The sequence below is a fragment of the Chiloscyllium plagiosum genome, unplaced genomic scaffold (genome assembly GCF_037043375.1).
Source record: "Chiloscyllium plagiosum isolate Xiang-an unplaced genomic scaffold, Cpla_swu_hap1 HiC_scaffold_51, whole genome shotgun sequence".
NCBI lineage: Eukaryota > Metazoa > Chordata > Chondrichthyes > Orectolobiformes > Hemiscylliidae > Chiloscyllium > Chiloscyllium plagiosum.
The window spans coordinates 17,350,932-17,370,815 of record NW_028270189.1 but is presented as its reverse complement, the minus strand read 5'-3'; the positions used below and the strand labels follow the sequence as shown (position 1 = coordinate 17,370,815).

Sequence of the window (19,884 nt, the reverse complement as noted above, 5' to 3'; positions counted from 1 at the left end):
AAATATCGATTGTCCAGCTCATTCGTTGCTGCCTGCCCTGCTGCGCTTTTCCAGCATCACACGTTCGACTCAGTGGCGAGGCAGTAAATTTTGAGGTTGGGACTGAAGTCAGAGGCCTCAATTTTGCAATGATTGAATTGTAAGAAATGTCTGCTCCAACAGGACTATATGTCAGACATGTCAGGACAGTGTTTGACCTGGAGGGAACACGGAGACGATCGTGTTCATATCCACCTGCTGACCTGCTCGTTCTCTGTGGTGAAAGTTGTGTGCATGAAAGATTCTGACAAAATTCTGGTCAAATTCTTAGTGTCGAAAATCCCTTACCTTCAGACGATATCTTCAAACAGATTCTAGAGTCTTTTGAAAGACGGTTTCACACTTTCATTTTGGGATCACATCAATTTCGCAGGATATGAGAAGGGGAAGATTTAGAAGTCAACCTCTCCACCATAATCTGATGAAGCCACGAATTTTATCCCAAATACAACTTCATCAGATTTTGAACATGAAAGGAAAAAGCTCTGGTAATAGTGTGAGATAAGTTGTTCACTTATTGTGCATGTGGACCATGTTTTTACCTGTCATCAGACTTACACACCTCAATTGCAGTCATAGTGAGGAATGACTGTGGAAATGTAGGGATTCATTTCCCTGTCTGAGCTGAATTCCCATAGACGCAATGATACCAGGAACAAGCCATTCACCTGCTCAGAGTGTGGGAAGGGATTCACTCTGTCTCTGACCTACTGCGACACCTACTCATTCAAAATGATGAGAAACGATTTCAGTGTCTGAACTGCGGAAAATGCTTTAAAAAGTCCAGCGATTGGAGAACCGAACACGACGCTCATACTAATGAGAAACCTTTTCTCTCTCCGAACTTTGGAAAATGTTATCAAACTTCTATGTGTTTCATCTCTGAGAAATATGCCCACATAAATAAGAGACCATTAAGATATATAGAGACCTGACGTCTGACCCACGTGTTCACCCGGAATAGAGACCTTTCCAATTCCAAATCTGTGGAACCGTGCTGCAAAGTCCGAGCGACCGGATGGATCATCACCTTTCTCGCCATATTAACAGGTCTTTCTAAATGCCATGACTGCGAGAAGTGCTGCAGAAGGTGCTGAATACTTGCGTGTGTTCAATTTGTTCACACTGAATAAAGACATTAATCATTATAAACGTTCCTGGGGACAGTTCATCATGAGCGTCATCACATTGTGGAGAGACCTATCAAATATGTAGCCTGTGGGATGTGCTCTCTAGTCTCTGTAGAACTGATTTCCCATCGATATTTTCGAATTGTCAGAGACGTTTCAAGGAACCTATTCCAGGAATAGGTTTAAGCGATCATCTCAACTCTCAGTACACCATCTGGTTTGCATTTGGCCGCAAGCATTTACCTGCGCCATGTGAGCAAAACAGTTAGGTCACTCATCGACCCTGTTGAGAGAATAGAGGATCCCACCGAGGGAAGGAATTCACTCACTCATCGACCCTACTAAGGCAGCGTCGTGTTTACATATCGCAACAGCAATTGAACATTGTTGTTCTTCACATTCAGGCCTGGAATCAAAGTTGGAATATTCTAGATAACAATCAAATAAATCAGCTTTGTGTTAAATACTTTGAGTAGGTAATGAGCAAGTTAGACGGAGTCAAGCCGGTGGAGGTGACCAACTTGAATTTCCCCAGGCATATGTCAAGGTGCAGTACGGCAAACTGCTAAAGAAGAGGACATGGATTGAGGCTTGGCTGATTGGCAGAAGGCAGACAGTTGGGTAAAGGGGTCTTCTCCAGGATGGCAGCCCGTGACTAGTGGAGTTCAGCAGGAGTCAGTGTTCCAACACATCTATTCACATTATGTATGAAGGATCCATTCAAAGGAATTGAGGGTGTTGTTGCTCCATTTGAAGAAGACACAATGATAGGCGTAAGGCCAGATCTTATTGTTGAAGTGGGCATGCGGCAGAATGACTTGAACAAACTGAGTGCTTTGAAAAAATAGTTGCGGTTGCGGTACTTTGTGTAAAAGTGTGCGGTCATATGTTTGGTGGTAAGAGTAGAGGCACAAACAATTTTATGAAAGCAGAAAGAATTCAAAGTTCAATTTTCTCTTATGTTTCACATGCAGTTTCAGTTGGTGTTTAGGAAGGCAAATACAATGCAGGCGTTCAGTTCAAGCGAATAGGAAAGCACGGGCAGAGGTTTAGACCTCAGTCAATAGGAGGTTCTGGGCAGGTGCATTTGGAACATTAAGAGTAGGTATTGGTGATGATATGTTTTGAGTGGTGGATCGGAGGTTTATAATGGCTGCCTCAGTGGCGAGTACCCATGTCTTGCGGCCTCAGCGATGTTGGTTCAATATCTACTTTGGATGACTGTGTATTTGGAGTTTGCACATTCCTCCCCTGACGAAGGATGTGCGGCTGACGTTCTTTGGTCATGGGAAATGCAGAGTTTAAGGAATTGAGTAGAGGTGTGAGTTTGGGTGTGATTCCCTTCGCAGGATTAGTGGGGGCTTCTTGGTCTGAATGGCCGTGTTCCACATTGTAGGTATTCCGTAAGAACAATGTTGGTTGCTGAGATTTACGCCTTGTCATAAGACTTTTTTTTAAAAAAAAGGGGACAGCTTCCATATAAACACATGGTTTCAAGTGAATCTCTTGAACGATATAAGGAGTGGAGGGGCATTCTTCAGGAGGATATTATAAAGGTCAATCGAGGATATGAGATGTCATCAGAACATAAAGCTAAGTATAGTCTAAAGAGAATCTACAATAATTAAGAACTTGAGACCAAATAGGACTTTAAGATGAAAGAGCTCATCTTTGTCTTGAATCTCAGCAGATGGGGACTCATATAATGTTCACTTCGCGTCAGTTTACACCATGGAGAACGACATAACGGGTACAATTAAACATTGATGTTTTGAAAGTCGTTCACATTGAAAAGGGGAAGGGCTGGAGGACATGGAAAATATAAAGTTGGATATTTCTCTGGGATCTGATCTCCTGTATCCCGGAAACTTGTGGGAAGTTCGGGAAGGAAACATTTGGAACTTTCGTAGAAATATTTTTATCATCTATTATGACGAGTGGGGCGCCGAATGACCAGGGGATGGCTATTGTGCCTTTGTTTAGAAAGGAATTCACGGAGAAGCCTGGGAGCGATCGATGATTGTGTCTGGTTATGGTCGTGGGTAAGTTGTTTATTGCAATTCTAAATGATAGGATTTATATGAATGTTTAGATACAAGGAATGAATCGGGATAATCAGCATGGTTTTGCACAGAATTGATTGAGTTTTTTGAGGGCGTAACCAAGAAGATCAATGAGGACAAAGTAACAGACTTTGCTCACTTGGACTTTAATAAAATATTTTACACGGTTCCACATGGTTGACTAATTCATAAAGTTAGATCGCATGGAGTTAAATGTGAGTCTTCCACTTAGATATAAAATCAGTTTAACAGCAGTATGCTCAGAATGGTGGTGCAGGGTCGTTTTCAGGCTGAAGGACTGTTACCAAAGGTGTCCCATTGGCTGAGCGCACATTCATTTTCTTTACATTTAAATAAATGTTTTAGGTGGCAAGATAGAAATAAATTTGCAAAATTGGTAGTAGAAGGTTGTGAAGCGATTTTCTCGTCAGGTCAGTTTCTCTCTGGCCTCGAGTTTAAAAAGCGTGTGGGAGAGGAGTGGAGAAGGGTCCATCGTGAAGCGCACGATATTAGGCATACATCTATTCTCGTCCCGGTTTGCAGCAGTTACATTCTCCCTGTGATCTTAAATGACATAACAATGGTACTGAAGGTTGACCTGGTCACACTGTTGTAACCCCTTTGAAAGCGTATTCTCATGTTCACATACAGAGGCAGTCACACAGGCACATTCCCCGACAGTGACAGTGTCCTCAGGATTCTCCCCACTCCATGTGCTTTACGTCTGTAAGTTTCTCAAAAGAAAGGCGGCTTGAAGTGGAATACAAGGCACTTCGCCAGAAAATGTGCATCATTGTGGTGAGCCGCGATACGAAATGGATACTGAGCTGAAATAATCGAACACGCTTCTCATGTGTAACTTTCAATAACACAAATCCCAGCAAAACAAGCCGCCTGGCTCCTGGGGCCTGACAGGATAGCGCCCAGCAGACATTCCTCACAAAAAACAACGGACCCACGGCAAAATCTTTCACGTCTCAGCTTGTTCTATTTCTGCCTCTGTCACACCTCCACTTTCCCCGAACATCCAGTCCCGATGTCAATGAGCTGTTTGATATAAACGCAGGCACATCGAGAAAGTAATCTTTATCTCAAAAGCAGAGCCAGGGAATGTAAGCTGCAAGGGCTTGCTCTCGGCTGGTTAATGAGACATCACGGTCTCATCGTCCTGATTATCAGATAGACTGATTCCACAAATATGCACCGTAATAGTTATTACCAATTGAAATGTGCCAATGAATGCCGTGACTGTCAGAACTATCGGGGAGAGTAGCTTCGACCTCTTCCTCGCCGAAGGACATTTTGCAAAGAATGTCCTGTTACTTCACAAACTGACCACCTCGCAGCTGGCCATGGAAGTGTCTAGCACAAAAATGTCCTTTGGCCCACTAAGTCTGCACCAGTCCAACACAATCCCCTTAACGGTTCTTATCTCATTTGGCATCACTTTTGTCAGAGGGGCAAACGTAATCAGTAATGGAAGTGTACAACTAAATGGAACTTACCTGCTTTGGAGTTTTCTGCCTTTTACATCGTGACAGGCGGTTGGTTGCAGATTACTAACGTTCCTTGCCTGAGTTATACGCATTTCACCTTATCCTGCGATTTGAATTTGAAACAAGAAAGCAGAGAACAAGCACTCTTCAAGTTCACTCTCGGCTCTCAATTACAGTCAGAGAATACTGAACTGCAATGAGGAATCCACAGTGGAATTAACGCCCATCGCGTCAACCACTTGGCCAGAACTGCAGAAGCGCGCTACTAAACTTGTTTCAAGTTTATTTGTTTGAATTCAATCACCACAGTTTCGATAGGGTTAAATGTCAGGACATGTTTGGACTGTGTAAACAATCTCGATGGTTGAAATGGTCACTCATTTAAAAAGAAAGGGAGAAATTGCAGGAAAAACTAAACAGATCTGGCAGCATCTGGGGAGAGATAAACAGAGACAAAGATTCGGAGCTTCTCCAGGAGTTTTTCAGAACTCCATTTTCTCTCACAGGTAATGTCATACCTGCCGAGTTCCTTGAGCAGTTTCGGTTTTTGTTTGAGAGTCCGAGTGTCCACAACCCTTCACGAGCCATTCAACAATACAGAAACGCATTTGTGTTTCCTCACTGATTTGGTTTACGTTTGGCTACATATTACAGACCTTATTAAAAACCAGAAACTGCACAGCAAAGGAGTCGGATGGATAAGAACAGCGACCGCTCCATGCGTGGGCACACCCTCTCGGTTAACAGCCAAACGAGAGAACTAATTGCTCCACAGAGGCTGGGGAGTCCCTTGTAGCAGGCCCCTTGCAGGATCTCTTAAAGCAGACTGTTAGTGAATTCAAGCTTTTGCCTGTCCTTCGCAAAATGAAAATTGTCTTCAATTGGTTTGACGTTTCCAAAATTAATCCTGGAGCATTCATTGTGGACAATGGGAACAGTTTGATCTCACACTTTGCAGACACATACATGTCACCGGGAACCAGCTCTCCTAAAAGCGGAACCTTCTCCCTTCGAGCCTTTTGAGGAATAATTTTCTGAACTCGGTAAAATCCCGGAACTGTGCGGACAAAAAAAAAACAGATTGTGTGAGAACAGCTGTCGCTCTGTTCCTGGGTCGTGGGAGAACAGCAATCTGTCAGTGAAGAGCCGAACGCACTGACTAACATCGCCACAGAGACTGTTGAACCAATGGCTTCAATGATCCCCGAATGCAAGCTGCAGCCTGCTCCTCACATATTGACAAACATCTTTAATTAGTATGTCGTTTCCGAAATAAATCCTGGGGAATTCACGGTGAAGACATGGGAATAGGCTGATCCCACCCTTTACAGTCACAAGCATGACACCGGAAATCAGTTATCCTCCTACAGAGATCGCCTCATTTCCAGACTTTCAGTGTCCTATCTGTTCCCGCATTTTCTAATTGCCCCGGAGCTGAGATGAGATTTGACTTCCTGACGTGCAGGAACAGAATCCTTCAATGTCACAGATCAATTCAAGTCCGGAGTACATCAGAGTCAAAATAACGGCCTCCGAAAGAACAGAAAGATATCTAAACTGTCTCTGCCCAGCCGGCCAGTTCACCCTTCATTTTCCACTGAATCCGCGCCCCAAGGAATATCTAAAGATTCACAAAGCTCGACGCTGGGATTTCTGTTTTGCTTGCTGAAAGGTTTCCCACTTGACAATTGGCAACATTTTCCCAGAATCTTTTCACAATCCTGTGCTTTGCACCATGTAGAGAGATAAATAAAACTCCTTTTGTGGAGAGATTCACGACTCTGGAAATGTTTTTTTTTTGGAGCAAGTTTCCTGTATGTCAAGAAATGAGCAGACCTGAGAACATATCGAGTTGTTGAGACGGTTTTTCTGGAGTTGCATAGATAACTCATCCAACAAGAAATCATTTAAAATCAACTGTGAGTGAAACATGCTCGGTATTGATGAGAGATTGAATGCATATAACGGATCCATTTTCATGAGCAGAGAGATTAATAATATGGCAATGGTCGAATGAAAAAAGATGCACTTTTATCGCGCCTTTCAGCTCCACTCCAATCACTGGCACTGAAGCACCTGTGAAGCAGATGTGTCATTGTCAGTAATAATGTGCTCATCCGGGCAGTTTGTTCAAACAGAGGTGAAAGAAAAAAAATCAGAACTGGCACTGGAGACAGCAGTGAGATTGTGTTTTACTATAAAAGTTTGTTCTCTTCTACTTTATATCCAAAATAGTGAAGGACCGGAGATCCCAATCTCAGGGGAAGGGGTTACCCACATAAGAAATAAATGAGGAGGATGTTCTCACATTCAGAGGGTAGCAAGTATGTAGAAACATTTACAGCAGAGGCCTTTAAAAACTGGGTATATTCAAGGCTTCAATTATCTCTCTGTTAATAGCATGGAGAAAGGGGCAGTGTGAAATGTGTCCAAATTTGCTGATAATACGCACGCGTGGGAGAGCATGTTATGATGAGATCGTGGCAATATGAATAGGCATATAGATAGATTGGGTGAGTGGGCAAAAACTTGTCAGATGCAGTTACATGTCCGGATTATGAGGTCATGCACGTTGCTCGGAAGATTCAAAAGATAGAGTACCATTAAAATCGAGAGAAAGTAGAAGAAACGTGCGACACAGTGGAGTCTTATACACGCCACAAACAAAGCTTAGTATCATATTATTTCCATGACAAAAAGGATGGCTCCCTTTACGATTGCTAACAATGAAAGTGATGATTTCCCAGGAAAGAAAAAAATAATTGAAACTAATAGCCGAATCGAAAATTTAGAAAAGACTTGGATCGTTCCAATGGACGACATTAATGTTTATGGTTCTCTAACATTTGTTTACAATGGGGCTGGGTGTGGGAATTAGGGGAGCTGCGGAGTGGAAGTCAGATAACCCATGATTACTGTCATCCTTCATCTGTCTTCGTCATTTTGTACGTTTTATTTCGCATTTTGCTTCCTATGAGTGCCCTTGTAAACTATACCCGCTGGTGACTTATTTCCCTGGTTGTTCTTCATCACGACCCGAAAGAAATCAACATTCGTTTATCCTGAATCTCGGTAATCTCTGATCACATGTCACCAGCACCTCGACATTTTCCACGTCGGTCTGCCTTCTTGAAATATTAATTGATCCGTCACCGTGTTACTGTTGCACAAATCAAGAAAAAATCAAAAAGCACCAATAGCATCTAGGATGTAAACGCAGATAACTGCAGCCGCTCCCCAGACTACTACAAACTGTGCGATCACAGAAGCACACATTGTACAGCCAGGAAACTCGAAACAACAGAAACACTCTTTTGGGCTGCGGACCTGGTTGTGTTTCTCAAACATCAAACGAATTTTACATTGGTAATGTCAACAGTTCCCTCACACAAGGTACTAACTAATGCTGCAGACGGAGGATAAAGTGTGGACTGTAGATACTGGAGATCAGAGTCAAGAGTGCGGTGCTGGAAAACACAGCAGATCAGGCAGCATCTGAGGAGTAGCAGAATCGACGTTTTGGCCGAATATCTGATGAAGTATTCATGTCAGAAACATCCATTCTCCTGCTTCTTGGATGCTGCCTAACCTGCTGTACTTTTCCAGCAACACGTTCTCCATTGTGGGCGGCACGGTGGCACAGTGGTTAGCACTGCAGCCTCACAGCGCCTGAGACCCGGGTTCAATTCCCGCCTCAGGCGACTGACTGTGTGGAGTTTGCACGTTCTCCCCGTGTCTGCGTGGGTTTCCTCTGGTTGCTCCGGTTTCCTCCCACAGTCCAAAGATGTGCAGGGTCAGGTGAATTGGCCATACTAAATTGCCCGTAGTGATAGGTAAGGGGTAAATAGAGGGGTATGGGTGGGTTTCGCTTCGGCGGGTCGGTGTGGACTTGTTGGGCCGAAGGGCCTGTTTCCACACTCTAATCTAATCTAATCTAAAAAAAAAATTGCTGCAGACTGTCACACATTGTGAGATTCCAGCCACGGAATCAGCGACACTCAGTGTCATGAGTCAACCTACTGGGGACACCTGGCAGTTGTGTTTCATGTCAAGTTGATCTTCAAGAATGCGTATCGTGAGTTGTCTGTCCTGTATAATATTTCCAGCAGTCACGACATGCAATATTTCTTTTCCAAATTTGTCTTGCCTATGATGGGTATTTGGTCCATTTTTTGGTGAGTTGTTGTCAAATATGTCTTTCGGTTTATGCTGTCTCATAACTCCGAGTGGTGAGAGGGGTCTGGCTGTACGTGCTGAGACATACTTTTACCTATAATTTAGAGAGCTTGGTTTGTTGGGTAATGGCATGTCCTCCTGGCGTTGTTTTTGACAATGAATCTGCGGGAATGTCTATTGTTGCAAAATATTTCTGGAAGATCCACTAAACAACACAACCAGCTGTTCCGAGTAGCAATGCACAGCGATGACGAGGACAACAGATTCGACTGTGACAACACAAATGCATTGGGGCCAGCTAAACAGAGTGAAGCCAGAGAATTTCTAGAATGATGAGACTATCCAATGACTCCATTAAAAAACAAGTTGATCTGGACTCAACATTCTGGGACATGCAAAGTAACGACAAGAAACAGCAACTGAAAGCAGTGGGAAATAAATCAAATCAATTCGAAACGCTGCAGGATAGCAGAGCTTCACATGAGTTTCATCTGCCTTGAAGATATCACCGAGAAAGGGGAGGAAACGGCTGCAAACCAACTTCCCAAAGCCACCGAACTTCCCCACACCATCTGCATCCGTCACCTGAACAACAAATCTTTACACAAACCTTGAAACCCTGAAACAGTCAGAGCCGGCCCAGCGGGAAAATGAACCCTGGCCTCCCACGTCACAACTGAGTTTACCAAACGCCACGCGGTGGATGTCGGAGCTAACTGAGCCTGCAAGCTACTTGTGCATGTTCTTGTCAATAACACCTGCTTGATTATCCTTATCCCATTTTACATCATTTAACGTTGTGTGCCTTAAGCATTGCAAATTCACAGTTAAGTATCTCTGAAGATTATTAGAATTTCTGCCGCTCTGACTCATAGGGACAGTGATGTCCAGATTCCAATGACTCGCAAGCTAATAAAGATTTTTTTATTGTGTAGAGCTACTCGATCGTTTATGACTCTTATCTTAAATCTATGATTGATTGATCCATCCATCATCGAGAAATCTTTCGTTAAGTGTACCCAATCCATGCCACTCATTATTTTCTACATCTCAATACTGTCTCCTCTCAATCTCTCCTGCTCTCACAAAAGCAAAGCCAGTCTGTCTAAACTCTTTCATAGCTGAAGTTCTTCAATCCAGAGAATATATTGGCAAATCACTTCTGCACCATTTCCACAGCTGTCATATCGCTTCTTTTATACATAAATTGCAGAATTGCAGAATTATACATAACACTCTAGCGAGAGACGAATAAAGATTTGAAATAAATGTGGGGAATTCACAAACATTGGTCTTTTCCAATATAGTCTCTTTTCCTCGATACTGTTCTGCGTCCTTTTCATGAACCCAGTGCTCCAATGATATTTGGTCCATGCAAATCAAACACTTTACATGAGGATTGATAACCCAACCACATTATCTGATTGCATTAAGTGGCTTAAAGCTCCTCATGGTGGTATTGGTGCAAGTTCACCTAATAAGAGTGACAGCTGCAGCACGAATTTAAGGTGTCAATGTGAAAGTGAATGTTATTTTGTGCAATGTCCCAGTGGCATGTGAGGAAGGATAGAATGGAAGAATAGTGATTGGGAAAGGGAGAAATATCTCCGAGATTAGGTGCAGATAAAGTTTGAAGCAAAAAAATCATCACCTTCGAGAGCATTTTAATCTTAAAAATTGATTTCTTCCTTTCTGCGTTTGTTTTGCAAGGGTTATGTGGAGTAACATGGAACAAATGCGCATTACTGATACTCGGATTTGAATGGAGGTTGCTTCGGCCAAAATGCAGAGGACGAGCCACTATACGATCACATGAAAAAATAACCAACAGTAAAAGCAATAAATGCAATGGCTAAGATTGGCGAGGAACAGCACCACATGCACAAGAGGATAACCTACTGAGATTGGGTTGTGTCGTCATCTTCGATGTCCTCAGTGGCTGTGGAGAGTCCATCATTGAGAATGTTGAAGACTGATTTCGAATGATTTCGAGAAAAGATGAAATGTACAGGCTTAGCACACAAGTTGTTGAAATGTTGGTTTAAATAACAACGAAGTTTCTCATCGTTACTTTACCAGTGCCTCGAGACAAGGTTGTAACTACGATTGCACACTTCAATCACACTGGCTTCCAGGTCTGGAATCACAGAAATTTAGCGACGCAGTGGCGAAGATCCGATCGGAATTTGAGAGCGGAATGAACGCGTGAATCTCCACTCGTTCTGCCAGTGACAAAGTCCGTGAGCATGCAGTTCTGCTATGATGGCAGAGAGGCGCGTGAAACTCCCAGGATGGGAGCTCCAAACTAGGCTGGAGCAACTGGAATAGGGAGCTGTGGGAGAAAAGGCTGGGAGTTCTAACCTTATCTGGATACACTTCAATTGACATAGCGCAGTAACCTTTGGGTTGATGGAAAGTATCCTGAGCCATTTTAATCTGAACTCAAATAGTTTTTGGCAGCGTACATTTTTGTGGATTGAGGGAGGATCTGCCCCAGGGAATTGTCACAATTATAAATAAACATTTCGCAAAGACTGAACTCGTCTAGGTGTATCTGTGCATTGTGAAATGGGCTAAATATCAGTGCACTCTGACATTTCTCATATTCTGACTTTGCAGTCGATTAATTTTCTGGAAGGAATTTTAAAAATATTTTTTGTGTTATTCAATTTCCTGCTAACTTGTTCTGGTCTGGTCATTGATGTAACATGAACAACCGAACATTAATATGATTTTGGGATTCGGTTCGACGTTCCCTCGAATTACGAAAGAACAACAGGAGAGCAGAGGTGAAATTTATCAAAACAGCAGTGATCAAATTGAATGAATGGGCAGACAGAGGATGAAAGGAAGCTTCATGGGATAAGTGCCTTTTCTTTGCCAATGAAACTACCCGCGTCACAAAGTGTCTCACCTGGACTGACAGAAATGAAGTTTATAAGTCCTTCTACATTGAGTGAGGTGGGGAGAATGTAAACACACCCAGCTCCAAAAAAAAAACAGGAACATTTGTTCTTTTCTGAACCTCAGTCCCGGACTGACTAAGATGACCTTTGGAAAATTATTTTGCACAATGTCCGAAGAAGACTTACAGATTCGACTACGGAAACCAAATTAAATATCAAGATAAAATCATACCACTTTATTCGCTACATCCCCCCTTTTGATACATGGTCCTCGCTGTGTGTTAATTGGCATAGAATGGGAATAATGATCGCGTTGACAGGGTTTACCAATGGGGCCACACCACACCCATTCCCTCATTCTGCAACCTACCATTGTCCATTCACACTTGTCATTCGGCGTGGCCTGCGACTCGACCTCCCATAAGTCTGCTTTGGATTACAAATATTTGACATACACATGTCAACTGATCACTTGGCTGCTGCTGGGCTGCTGTCCTTCCCGGTGAGTTTGCATTCGCATTGCCTTGAGAAAGGGAATCGTACTTTTTCCTGTGGGCTTCACATTTACAGACAACGAATGATTTAGGTGGTCAGAAGTCAGGCCACGATGTATTTTGGGCTTTCCAGTGTAGATCAAGAAGCCCGTGTGTTTCCACAGATTTCCACAATTATGAACAACCACGAATGCATATCTGCTGTCTGTTTAAATATTCACTATCATTCACTCAGCCAATTGACATGCCTCAGTCAAGGCAATCAGCTCTGTTGCTTGAGCTGACAGATGACAAGGGAGTGATTCCGCTTTGACTACCTCCTGGGTAGTTACTACAGCATACCAAACACAATTCTGGCCTGTCCGTTTGCCCCTGAATGCGGACCCATTCACAAAAAAACGCAATATCCTGATTCTGAGTTTGTGAATCCTGCACGTCTGGTCTTGGTGAGTTACAGCGACACAGTCATGTGGGTCTCTGTCTCCTGTTGTGGCGAGAAGGCTAGCAGTATTACGGACGTTGCATCTCGTTATTGCAATGTTAGGCATCTCCAATAGTACAGTATTGTTTCTGAGCCAACGTGCTGCAGACATGTGTGCTGTGCTTTGCTCGGAAAACAGTAAGGATGCATGTGGGACCAGAAGGGTTAATTCCCCAAAGCCGACTGTGTCCCTGGACGCTACAACAAACTTTTTCAGCTGCAGCCACGGCTTGCAGGCATATAGGCAATCCTGCCGCTACGGGTTCTAGATTTAGCCAAAATGTAAGCAACCTGCTTCAATTTTCCCACATTCTCCTGCATCAGCTCAAATGTCATGCATCTACCGTTTGTACAAAAGGCTTGTTTGGATTCGGACCCCCAGTGTAGGTATGGTTTGGAGCGCCTTTTTAATTCAACTGCAACGGTCTCTGGTTCTGCAACTGTAAGCCATTGGAAATTTCGTTTAGGGGCGCCTCAAGGGTTGTGTAATGTGGGATAAAAAATCGACAAGTAGGAGTGCATGACCAAAAGGAATAGCACTTGTTACTTCGTGTGAGGCTTTGGAATTTGCTGGATTGCTTGAACTTTGTCTTGACCAATGCCCTTCCCTTGTTCAGACAAGAAATGATCAAAGACCTTCACCTGTTGTTGCACAAATTGTAGATTTGCGAAACAAGCTTTGTGCCCATTCCTGGCGAGATGGCAGAGCAACACAAGCGTATCTTTCTCATATTGTTCCTCTGTTGGTGCTGCTATTAAGCATTCGTCTACATACTGCAGAAGCGCTGACCCCGGGGTTAAAACAAGAATCTCCAGACTCCAGCATCGAGCCTCATTAATTATGGTGGGGGACTCACAGTCATCTTGACAAAGTCGCTTAAGTGTATATGATTTGCCTTTGAGTGGAAAAGTGAACCAGAATTGACTTTCTGGGTGTACCGGTACACTGAAGAAGACATTTGATAAATCCATAGCAGAGAACCATTTACTTTCAGGTGGAATTTGAATTCATATAGTACAAGGATTAGGAACATTTGGGGCGGGCAGAATAACAGCATAATTGACTACCTGCAGGTCTTGAACAAAGCTCCGCTTCCCCGATTCACCTGGAATGTTTGCCTTTTTGACCAGAAAAATGGGGGCTCTCACCGGTGATTATCCACAGGGAATTATCACTAAAGCTTTCAGGAGGGATGCAAAGTAGTATCCTTTGGCAGCCTCGTGTTTTAACGGGTCTCGTGCTCTGCATGGACGATACTCAGACTTCTGGGCTATTCTTCTGGTTCACAGCTTCCTATGAACCCCACATCACGTTTGCCTTTTGCCCTGCACTCAGTAGGGACCCTTCTTAATCTTGGGTACGAGACATCTACCATACCTAATCGCCAGGCTACCCTCTTGGCGGGGGTTACTTGGACTGGTCGATCTGCCTGAGTTAGCCAATTTAGTTTCGTCATATCTGTCCTTATGTGTGCATTGAATCAGGTACTCACATCGTCACTGAAAACACAATCTTTCGTTTTTTTGTGCCTGCAGTATGCATCGTCTCAAATCCTGCCACCTCTCGCTGGATGCCTTCGCCAATGGTACGTGAGGAAAGGTGCCTTCCACATCAAAAGGATTTTTTTTCTCATTCCTTGACTGTTTGTCCCTGATATGGTAGTTTACTGGCCTTGTATATCTGCTATTATTTCGGTTTAACTTTACATTATTTTCTCTCTGTCTGCAACACATGCCTCTGCAAAGTCAGGTAATTACTTATTTGTTTCCCTGTGCTTTTATTGGATTCAAAATAAATGTTAATTTACCTTTACAATGGACATCACATTATTTTACAGGTTGCAGCAACAGCGAGGGCCGAAGTGCCTGTACTGCATTGTAATGTTCGATGTTGTCAGTTACATTTCCTGCTGGTTTCAGATATCTCTCCTCACTCTGGAAGCTCCCAGTCGCATGTTCCAGAGATTTGTCTGCACTTCAGTTAATCGAGGCAACTGTATTTCCTGCTCAGAATGTGATCTCTCTCCAATGGAGAGAGGAAAATAAAGTCGGTGACAAAGCTGAGATCACTTACGTTCTGTCCAGAATCAACAAAAACTATCCCGATCTTCCAGTCTCCTATAACTTCAACATTACACTGTGTTCCCACCTTTCAGGCTCTCTGCTTGTATTCCTGATGAAGGGCTGTTGCCCGAAACGTCGATTTCACTGCTCCTCGGATGCTGCCTGAACTGCTGTGCTTTTCCAGCGCCACTCAAATCTAGACACTGTGTTCCCAGGCCATCATTTCAGTCTCTGGTTTGCTGCAGTGCTCCTTCAAGACACAACACAAGCTGGAAGACACGCAACTCATTTTCTACCGACAGACCATGAAAACTTTAGGACCCAACATCAAGTTCAATCATTTTAGAAACCGTCCGCCCTCTTACACATTCTTCACCCACCCTCCCTTCCCATTAGTTCTGAAGACGGATCGTTGGACTCGAAGCGTTAACTTTCCTTCCTCATCAGAGACAGACAAGAGCTGCTGAATTTGTTCAGATCTTTTGGCTTTTCTTCTGAGAACTTTGTTTTTCTGTTGTAATCGCCAGATACTGGAAGCGTCTGAATGCAGGACGAGAATTTCACAGGAGATGAAAAGAATGGAAAGGGTTTGACCACTCCCATTGTGAAGGTACGTGAGCTAGGCTGGGGATGCTGCTCTCAGCGCAGAGAACGCTGAATAAGAAACCGATTAACGTGCTCATTTTATGAAGAGGATAGATATGTGTGACAGGGATAAGCCTGTATTGGGAAGGAACAGAGTAACATAAATGAAAGACAGGAGACAAGGAGGAGATTTAGGAAGAATACTTTCACCTATCGAGTATTGATTATCTGGAAATCATTATCTGAACATGTGGTAAAGGTAAGTGTCATGAGAACGTTTCAGCAGTCTGTAGCCGAACACTTGATGAGCCAGAGCACTAGTGGATAAGGACCAGGTATCAGAAAGTGTGACGAGGACAGACAGGCGCGAGATGGGTGTCCTGAATGCAATGCGTCAAAGGCAAGCTAGTGTGCTTAAAGGCAACGGCTGGTGCGGCTCTGTGGCGCAATGGAAAGCGCGTTAGACTTCTACATCTCTATTCAGGTTGCTATTCAAAGGTTGTGGGTTCGAATCCCAGCAGAGTCGAGTTTTGATTTATGTTTTGCAAAGTGGTCAGACCAGACTCGGCTGCTCATCTGCAAAACCAGTAATATTCGTGCATAAACCTAACTGTCTCGAAACGGAACATTTTCCTCCCACAGATTTACATTATCGATGTCTATTTATGGTAGAGATCGATAAATACCTGTTAGACAGTACGATGTTGTGGATGGGCTGGAAAAAGACATAAAATTGTTCTGTGAGCCATGACGATATCAAATTACGTGGCAGGACAGGATCGGTGTTAAGATTGGCCTCCTTCTGCTCCTTTGTGTCTGTGCCATTTCTGGCCAAGGTTTTTAAATAATCACAATGAGGACAATATGAATTAAACGCCAAATAATATTTTGGTCTCATCTCCACTTCGCTTCCCACCAGGCTGGAATAGACAGCACTTGTTTCAGCTTTAGATCAGACAGCGCAGGATTCTCACAAGTTCTCCTTCAGGGTGAATGTTCCTTCACATAGGTTTCCAAGTGGACACATGGAGCAAGCAATTGCATGGATGCTGGGGATTCAGGGGTAGATTTCCCCTTTTCTGGGCTGGAATTCTGGCCAAGGTAATGAACGTGAATTTCTGACATTTTGAATCTAACTCTGGATTCTTGCGACTTTACGAATTAAACTGAATTTAATTTGCCCTTGCAGAACATTATTCAATCTTCACTGTGCATAAAAACCATGCCACATGCTCGTGCACGTAGTATGCTGAACATTGTTGATATTGTGTGCAGTGTGGGTCGATGTCTCAGATGAACATGCCAAAGGAAGTTGGTGAAATATCAGTGAATCGAATTGTCTGACGAATTGAAGCCGATAGAAGGAAAATCCCAGTACAATGGCCACAAAACATTGCCTGTGACCAACGCAGGAAGCCATGGAAAATGTATGCAGTATTCAATAAAACCGATTTTCACCACATTTATCTATGCCATTTTCCTGAAGCTGATGCTTCACAATCGATGATCCATTATCAGTATAACCACCTCTGCACTGCATTTCATTTCAGATACACAGAAAAAAAATAAGTAATTGGGTTGAGGGGCCCAGTGGTAAGATCAGGAGCCGTTCGTCACCATTAGACGGCAGATCCAGTGGTGCAGTTAGTTAGTTTGCTGTACTTGCATGACAGAATGGCAGCACATGAACTGCCAAAGTTGTGCATTGGATTCTCGCCAGGTGTTTGTTTTACTGATACTGACCAGAGATGATTGCAACTTCAAGCTGAAGAACAGTTTAAACTCGGAATATTACATTGCAACAAAGTGCTTTTGGCACTAATGTTGCACCGACCTGTAAGACCAATCTGAAGTCCATCTGACCAGCATTTTGACATTATAAGCCGTAAGTTTATCCAATGATCATTTAATTGCCCTGAAGGTTGGTGAGTCTACGACTGTTGAAGACAAGGCGTTCTGCGCTCTTACTACTCTCTGAGAAAGGCAGCTACCTCGGCATCTATCACCCTCAAATTACATCGATAAGCCCTTGTGCCAACCATCACCATTTGAAGAAAATGCCTCCACTGTCCACCTTACGGCAAACTCTGATCATCTTTTACGTCTCTATTAATTCACTTCTCAAACTACTTATCTCTATCAAAAACAGCCTCAACTCCCTCAGCCTTTCCTCGTAAGACCTTCTCTTCACAGAAGGCAACATCCGAGGAAATCTCGTGTACAAACTTTCCAATGCTTTCACATCCGTCCTATAATGTGGCGACCAGAACTCGATAAGTTTGGCCATACCAGACAAATTTCTGGAGCTGCAAAGGGATCGTTTGGCCCTGAAACTCAATCCCTCTCCCAATAAAAACTAACACACTGTGCTCATTGCAAACAAATCCATCAACGTGTGTGTTAACCTTCAGAGTTTTATATACATAGACGCCAAGATCGCTCTGTTCATCTAAACTTCCAAGAATATTACAATTAGCCCAGAACATTTTATTCTTGTTGTTCATTACAAAGTAAATCACCTCACACTTTTCCACAATAACCTCCATATGCCACCTCTGAGCCCCGATCTGCAGATTATTCATGTCCGTCTGTAACCTGCAGCAGACTTCGGCACTGTTGACAACTCCATCGACTTAGTGTGTTCTGCGAATTTGCTCATCCATCATCCCATGCTCGAACCCAGGTCATTTATAAAGGTGACAAACAGCAGTGGACCCTAACAGGAACCTTGTGGTACACCATGAATAACTGAACTCCAGGATGAATATTTTCCATTAACTACCACACTCTGTGTTCTTTCAGCGAGCCAATTACTGATCTAAACCGCAAAATCACCCTCAATCCCATGTCTCTGTATTTTCTGCAACAGCCGACCGTGCATTCGTGAAAATCATATACACCATGTTAACCACTTTACTCTCATCCACTTGTTTGTTGACCTTTTCAAAGAGCTCAATAAAGTTTGTGAGGCACAACCTGCTATTCGCAAAATCGTGTTGACTGTAGCGAATCAACTTCTTCTTGCTTCGGTGATCATAAATCATATCTCTCATAACCTTTCCCAAAACTTCACCTTCAAGGAAATACGGCTCACTGTTCTATAATTCCCAGCGTTCTCCCTACTACTCTTCGTGAAGAAGGGGACAATATTTGCTGAACTCGAGTCTTCTCGCACTAATCACATAGACACTGACGAAATAAAGTTGGTAGTCAAAAGTTCTGCAATCTCCTCCCACGATTTCCCAGAGAAACATATGATACATCCCATCAAGCCCAGGGGACAAATCTATTTTCAGGCTTTCAAGAATTGCTGACAACTCGTCTTTATGAATATCAATTTCGTTTATTCTAACAGATTGCATCTCAAAATTCTCTTCGACAGCATTGTCTTTTTCATTTGAGATATGATGAAAAATATACATTCAGCGGCTCTCCTATCCTCGGACTCCATTGACGACGTTCTCCTACTGTTCTTGACAGGCCCGAATTATATCCTAGATATTCTTTTATTCTTGAAATGACAAGAGAAAGCTTCCGGGTTTTAAATGACCCTGCCAGCTAAAGACTTTTAATGTCCCCTCTTTGCTCTGAGTAGCTCTCTCTTTTGGCCCTTCCTTGCTAGCTTTTAATTTTCAAGTGCCCTAACTCAGCTTTCATATTACATGTTTCCATGCACTGCCTTCTCCATCTTGACAAGAAATTCAACTTTTTGAGTAAAAATGGCTCCCTGTCTCAACCTCATATTCCCTGCATGACGCACACACACTCATCAAGGACATGCATGAGCGCTTACCTGAACAAGCTCCATATTTCAGGTTTGCAAAACCCCTGCGTTTACTTTCCCATCTGGTGCATCCTAACTCTTGCTGATCGCATCATACTGGCCTTTCTCCCAGCGGTACCTCATGCTCTGCGATTTATATATATATATTCCTATGCATCACTAAATAAACATACCGAATTGTGGTCACTATCACCAAAGTGCTCAATTATCTCCAAATCGAATAGTTGACTTGCTTCATTACGCAGTACCAAATCCAATATGTTTTTGATTCTTGTTGGCCTGTCTACATGCTGCGTCACAAAACCCTCCTGCACACATTGGACAAAGACTGACCAATCAGAGCTCCTCAAACAATAACATTTCCAATCAATATTTGGAAAGTTAAACTTCCCCACTACAACTACCTTGTTACTTCCGTTCCTATTCAGAATCATCTTTGCAATCTTTTCCTCCATATCTCTAGAACATTTTGGTGGTGACCTCCACTTGCCTTTTAATCTCAGCCCATTCTAGTTCAGCAGATTGAGTCGGGTCCTCACCGAATATATCATTTCTGCTACCATAGCACTGTCTTTGACTAAAAATGCCACATCTCCCCCTCTTTAACGACTTCCCTGTTATACTGAAAAATCGAAACTGAGGTGCAAGGAACAACCATTCATTTCA

General features: G+C 43.1%; 1 non-coding gene across 1 annotated transcript; it reads left to right on the top strand.

Annotated features, from left to right (window-relative positions):
• The first annotated feature begins 15,868 nt into the window (after positions 1 to 15,868).
• On the top strand, positions 15,869 to 15,960 carry trnar-ucu (transfer RNA arginine (anticodon UCU)). Its single transcript is given in 2 exon segments — positions 15,869 to 15,905; positions 15,925 to 15,960. It is a non-coding gene; the product is annotated as a tRNA-Arg (tRNA).
• The last annotated feature ends 3,924 nt before the right edge of the window (positions 15,961 to 19,884 follow it).